Below are 6000 nucleotides of genomic sequence, written 5' to 3'. Positions count from 1 at the left end.
TTCCGAGTGTGAAGCTCATCATGAGACATAGTCCTTTTAAACTGTTCACATGCACTTGGCACGGTCACGGAAGTAGTTTATGGAGCAGCGAATGCCACCCATGAGGCACAACTGCATGGAATCCAAGTGCCTAGTGATCTCATTCATATCTACCCTGTCCCCTGCCACATGGCATCATTGCCACCACACTCTACCACATTGCTTTTGCTTCCTGATTTCAGTTGGGGTGCTTGACAGCAGTGTCAGGTATTGGGGGGATTCTGTTCATTGAACACTCATTTTGCGAAGCACTGATTCTGAGCCAAGGTGCTATTGAGGCCCAAAGTTTTACACCTTATGATCCCTGGTTTCAAAGTAGTTGTGATTCTAGTAGAGAGCAGAGGATCTAGACGATGATGATTTTTGACGAGGAGGATAATCATGTGCGAGATTTGAACTCAGGTTTATGCATGCAAGCTCAGGGCTCTGTTGAAGTCTCCCTACTTGGGGATTTGGAGTCCAAAGCGGAGGGAAGTCCTGGAAAATAAAAGCAAGTTCCAGGTGAAAGGACCAGGGTCATCTCTTCTTTAAGGATAAAAAGAGTGGGGGACTGATGCTCTAAGAGGGTCTTAGAAGTTTTCTGTTTTATTTTGGTCTTAACCTGAATACTGTTGCTTATTCACTAATTTACTCACACGGCCTTTGTCTCACCCAACACAGGAAACTTGTCAGTTTTGTTTACCACTTCATCCTGGGCATTTCAAACAATATCCGGTGCATGGTTCTCAGTAAATATTGGATTAATGGCCAATGAATGGCCCAGGACTGTGGACTTGGGGAGGAAAAAGCATTTAGTAAAAAGTAAACAGGACAATGTTGAAGGGGGAGGTAGGAACAGCCTTGAGGCTGTCATGAGGATTTTGACTTGAGTGAGCCAAGGGAGAAGGGGTTGCGGGAGGGGACAGTACAGTGGAGAGGGTGTACTTGCACGCCTTGCAAGGCAGACACAAGTTCAACTCAGGGCATCATATATGGCCCCCCCCCACCCCTACCAGGAGTGATTCCAGAGCAGAGCCAGGAGTAAGCCTTGAGCACAGCTGGGTGTGGTCCCAAAACAAACAAAAGCAAAGAACAAAAAAGAAAGTAAGACAAGAAGAATCAGGTTTTGCACTACCTGAGTTTCAATTTGCTTAGGTCACGAGGAGGCTCAAGAGAGGATGTCCAAAGCATTTATTTGTTCAGAACTACATCTCATAAAGTCAAACATTCAGTCATCAACATTTCAAGTTATCCGGTGCATAGGACGATTACATACCTACCGGAGAGAGGGGTGAGGAGCAGATTCTGAGACTTGCCCCCGGAAAACGCATTTAGAAAGATTAATAGAAGGGAACTGGCACCAGAGGGTTTATGGTCTTAGGGAACAGGGATGAGGGTTTTGTTTGTTTGTTTTTTGCTTTTTGGGTCCCAGCCAGAGATGCCCAGGGGTTACTCCTGGCTCTGCACTCAGGAATGACTCCTGACGGTGCTCGGGGGACCATATGGGATGCCGGGGATTGAACCTGGGTCGGCCGAGTGCAAGGCAAACTCCCTACCCGCTGTGCTATAGCTCCAGCCCCAGGGATGAGGTTTTGGGAAGAGAAAGTCTGAAGGACGTAGTCTACCCGACCAACTGCAACGGAGAACAAAAACGACGACAAAACCCACCAAGGCAAGCCCTCAACAGTCCCCTGAACGCCACGGCTTTGAAAGCCCCTTCCCGGGACTCCAAGGGGCTCTAACTTAGCTCGGCGTTCCCTCCCGACCTGCGCCCTTCGCCCCAACCTCCCCACCCAGCGCTGACTCACACGACTCCCACGGGTGGCCCCCTCGGACTATGGGGCTGGGCCAGAGGCCTCCGGCTGAGCACTGCCGGTCCAGCCTGGGCCGCCACCCAGATGTGGGCTAGATAGGATCCCTTGCGCCTGGAGGCGCCGGACCGGTCTTGGGTCCCAGGATTTGTGAATGACGACAGGTTCCCCCAAGGCCTTCGGGAAGGAGCTTGCCACGGCGGGGGCCCGGGAGGGAAGGACTCCCCCATCTCGCCGAGGCACGTGTGGTGACACGTAGGCAGCAGGAACGAGCAGCCCTGGACCCTCGGAGCAAACGCGCTGCCCAGTTTCCCGGGGACCCTGGACTCCGTGCCCGGCGGCCGCGCGCCGGAGCAGCGGGACTCATTCACATTTTCCTAGCCAGGAGCCACACTCCCCATTCATGCTCTCCCCGCCCCCTTCCCCCCCAACCGAGGGACAATGGCACCTCCCCCGCCCCACCTCCGGCTGACCTTCCTCCCCCGAGCCCACCGGGCCCTTTCGGCCCCACGTGACTCGCCCTCGCCCCCGTGACTCGCCGCGGCCAAGCCCTCCCCTCGGGCCGCGGCCCGCTTGGCCCCGCCTCCCGACGCACGTGACCGCCTCTCTCCGGCCTGACTGGCTGCGGCCGCCCCGCCCCGCCCCTTCGCCGCTGCCCGACTCCAACATGGCGGCCGCGCCCGGCGCGCTCGCGAGCGGCCGGACCTCCCGGACTCCCGGGCCGCCCCCGGCTCGCTCCCGGCCGCCCTCCTCCGGCCTCGCCCGACGCGCCTCCGGATTGGCCGGCGGGAAGCCCGCCCCCCGCAGGCCCCGCCTGCCATTGGTCACGGTAGGCTGCCCTTCAGGGAGGCGTGCCCGGCGCCCCCCGCCCCGGGAGGTATTTTCCACTCGCCGGGGGCTGGGGGCGGGGGGAAGGGGGTGGGGGCCTGGCGGGGGCATCCGGCCGAGCTGGGGTCCCCCGGCCCAGTCCGGAGGAAGCGGGACGGCGCTGGCCGCGGCGCCCGAGAGGACGGGCCGACTCGCCGGCGGGGACTGCGCCGCGCGGGCCCCTCCAGCCCGGCCGCAGGTGCCCTGGTCGGCCGCGCGGGCGGTGAGTGTCCCCCCGGCCCCGCGGGCGGGCGGGCAGGGGGCGTGGGGGCTGCCCGCGGCGGGCTTCCGATGCGTTTGCTCAAAAAAGAGCAACGCTGACGGTCAGGAGAGGTGGCCTCTGCGGGAGCGCGGACCCCGGAGCGGGGCTCGCCCGGGGCTCGCAGCTGGCGGTCGGGGCGGGGGGCGGGCGCGCACGGTGCAGGGGAGGGGGCGCGCGGTGCGCCGACGCTCGGCCCCGGGGGTCGCGCGAGGCGGGTGGGAGGAGGTCGCCGCCGGGCGACCCGGGGACCCGAGCCCCGATGGGGGATGCGGCTGCAGCATCCCTGTCCGGGGCCGGCGGGGATGCGCCGGCCGCTGCCTTCCGGGCGCCCCCTCGGAGCCGGGCGCGGGTCTCGCCGCTGGACCGGGCGCAGTGGGTCGGTTCCGGAGAGGAAGTTGCGCTGGGAGGAGGAAGGGTGCGAGGAAATGACACCTCTCAGTTTGGTTCTGAACTTGGGAAGCCCAAGAGGATTAAGTTCCCAGGTGATGGATTGCTTGATTTAGGACTTTTCCTTTTTTTCCCCTCCTTCTCATTTCCCGTCGGTGGTCCAACCCAAAGGTGGCTCGCTGCTGGGCCGTGACGGTTATCCCTTATTTTATTTATTTAGTTTTCAAGTGTTACGTAGGTGTTGGATGGTGTTTGACCCGTTAGGAGCTTTGCTGGGAATTCTGCCGTGCACCTTGAAGTGATTGTTGCAGCGCGCCCAGCCATCTGCCTCTCCCCTCCAGCCCCCCCGTGGAGAGCCGGGGCTCTTTCTAATTCAGTCCTTAGACTGATCTATACTCTTACAGTTTGCTGCGGAAAATTGTTTTGCAAGATTAATAAGGGGTTCACGCGCTGGCTTTCCTTGGCAATTGTTTCTTTACAAGGTCATGCCAAGTTAAGACAAATTCTATAGAAGTTTTAAGCTGTTTTAACTTGAAGTGTTAAACTGGAAACAGTGGTTATTGCTCAAGAAAGCAATTCGAAAGTCTGACTGAGGTTTTTCTTTCCCAGTTGGCAATTTTGATGTCAGATGCTGAGTTTAATTTTAATGGTGTTATTTGCATAATAGGCTGGAGAATGGGCCGGGAACATAGGAAAGGCGTCCCAGGGTTAGGCAGTGGTGGTGGACCAAATCCATCTCTCTGGCAGTCCCTGGAGAGTCATCGTCTCTTGGAGGAAGCGAAGAACTGCACAACTACATCTTTATCCTTAAATATTTAAATATTTTTAAAAATTTTATGCATGCGTATCTTACTAACAATTTTCAGAATGAAAACTTGCTTTATTTTAAGGGAGTATTTGTTAGAAAATTTTGCGGATATATTTTTGCCCCTTAACGTAATAGATCAGAGAAAATGTTTCTGCAAGAAAGTATTAACCTACTCACTTGAATAGGTTAATAATCTATCAATACCTTCTTAGTTCTTGAATAACTACGGGATAATTCTATTTCCCCCTCCCTCTTGTCCTTGGATTTTACTGTTTGTCCTTAGGTAGAATGTACTGGCACACAGCAGCCTAAAATATTGAAACCTAACACCTTTGCGTATTATAACAACTTCTGTATTAATCACCTTGAGAATCATAGCAAAACAGAGGTCGGGATAGCTTTTCCCTGTGGCCTTTGTTTAAATAGTTCTGGTTTTCTCCTTTTATAGAACTAAGGGAAAATAATGCGTAATGGCTGCTAAGTAATAGTAATAACTAACCAGAATGAGAATTGGGACACTTGGGAAAAAGATGTATGTGTGTGAGTCACATATTTTAGAGCTGGAAGAGGAGATCACGGAGATTATTCTGAAGATCAGGAAACCAAGGTCTAGAGCAGAGAAAGGGACGGGTTTGCTACTGGGTGAAGGAGCCAGAATAAATGGGCAGGACTCTGGCCGCTAGTCCAGGATTTTTTTTCTGCTTTCTCACATTCACATTGTTTATTTCTAAAACATTAGTACGGACTGTAAGTGTTTTGGATTATTTGTGATCGGATTTCTTTAAGGATAGAGGAATTTGAATTGATCACTTTTATAAGTGAACTGATGTAAACCTGAATGAGCATTGATTGAAAAACTTAAGCACAGATATGTTGTGTTGTTAATATAAGTGCTTATATATTCTACTCATTGGATACAAACTGTCCTCAAGATGAATATATCAAGTGAACTGAGTAGGCTAGTATTCTGTGCACAGCCAGCCCAGCTGAGCTGGGTTCAATTCCTCCGCCCCTCGTGGAGAGCCCTGCAAGCTACCAAGAGTATCTCGACCGAATGGCAAAGCCTGGCAAGCTACCCATGATGTATTCGGTATGGCAAACACAGTAACAACAAGTCTCAAAATGGAGATGTTACTGGGCCCGCTCGAGCAAATCGATGAACAACGGAAGGACAGTGACAGTGATTAAAAAATTAAAACTAGGGGCCAGAGAGATAGTACAGGGGTGACGGACCTTGCCTTGTACATAGTTGACCGAGTTCAATCCCTGATACTAGGTGAGCACCAGGGCCAGGAGTAAGCCCTGACTACCACCAAGCGTGGCCCCCAAACCCAGAAGGATAAATAAAAATAAAACTAATTGCTTACAAGATGTTTAGAATTCTAAGGGTTCTTATATCTTAAGGTAATTTACAGGAAAGATTATTTTCAGTAAATATGTAGCTTTTGTTATGTTAAAATGGATTTTAATCTCTTAAGAGGAGCAGAGGTAGAATTACAGATGTTAAATATAAAAATACAATTTCTATTAAAGTTCAAATCGAGAGATTAAATTTGTCCCTTAGACTCTTAGAAACATGAACTCTGCCTAATTATTTTGCCACTGAATTCCTAGGTTTCCTCAACTGTAAAAGTGTGAGGATAATGAAAGTACCTATAGGTAGTAGTAAGGATGAAAAATGGCTTCTCTCACATAGTAACCTAACCATGCAACAAAGAGTAAACGTTTCCCGATGGTTCATTAGGTATGTATAGGCACTTGTATATCCATTTTTAAAAAGATATTATTATCGATTCACTGTGAGACAGATCAGTACAAAGCTGTTCATGATTTGGTTTCAGCCATGC

The 6000-nt window shown here is 52.0% G+C and overlaps 1 protein-coding gene across 1 annotated transcript in view; it reads left to right on the top strand.

The window, feature by feature from the left end:
- Nucleotides 1-2490: 2490 nt before the first annotated feature.
- The window catches only part of SOCS5 (suppressor of cytokine signaling 5), a 45553-nt gene continuing 42043 nt past the window's right edge, over nucleotides 2491-6000 (top strand). The window contains exon 1 of the mRNA XM_056116177.1: nucleotides 2491-2658. The gene's annotated coding sequence lies outside the window, so the exon portion shown is untranslated. The remainder of the gene's footprint in view (nucleotides 2659-6000) is intronic.

This window comes from Sorex fumeus, unplaced genomic scaffold, assembly GCF_029834395.1.
Source record: "Sorex fumeus unplaced genomic scaffold, SorFum_2.1 ptg000003l, whole genome shotgun sequence".
Taxonomy (NCBI): Eukaryota; Metazoa; Chordata; class Mammalia; order Eulipotyphla; family Soricidae; genus Sorex; species Sorex fumeus.
The sequence above is the reverse complement of the archived record's forward strand: the minus strand, read 5'-3'. Positions and strand labels throughout refer to the sequence as shown.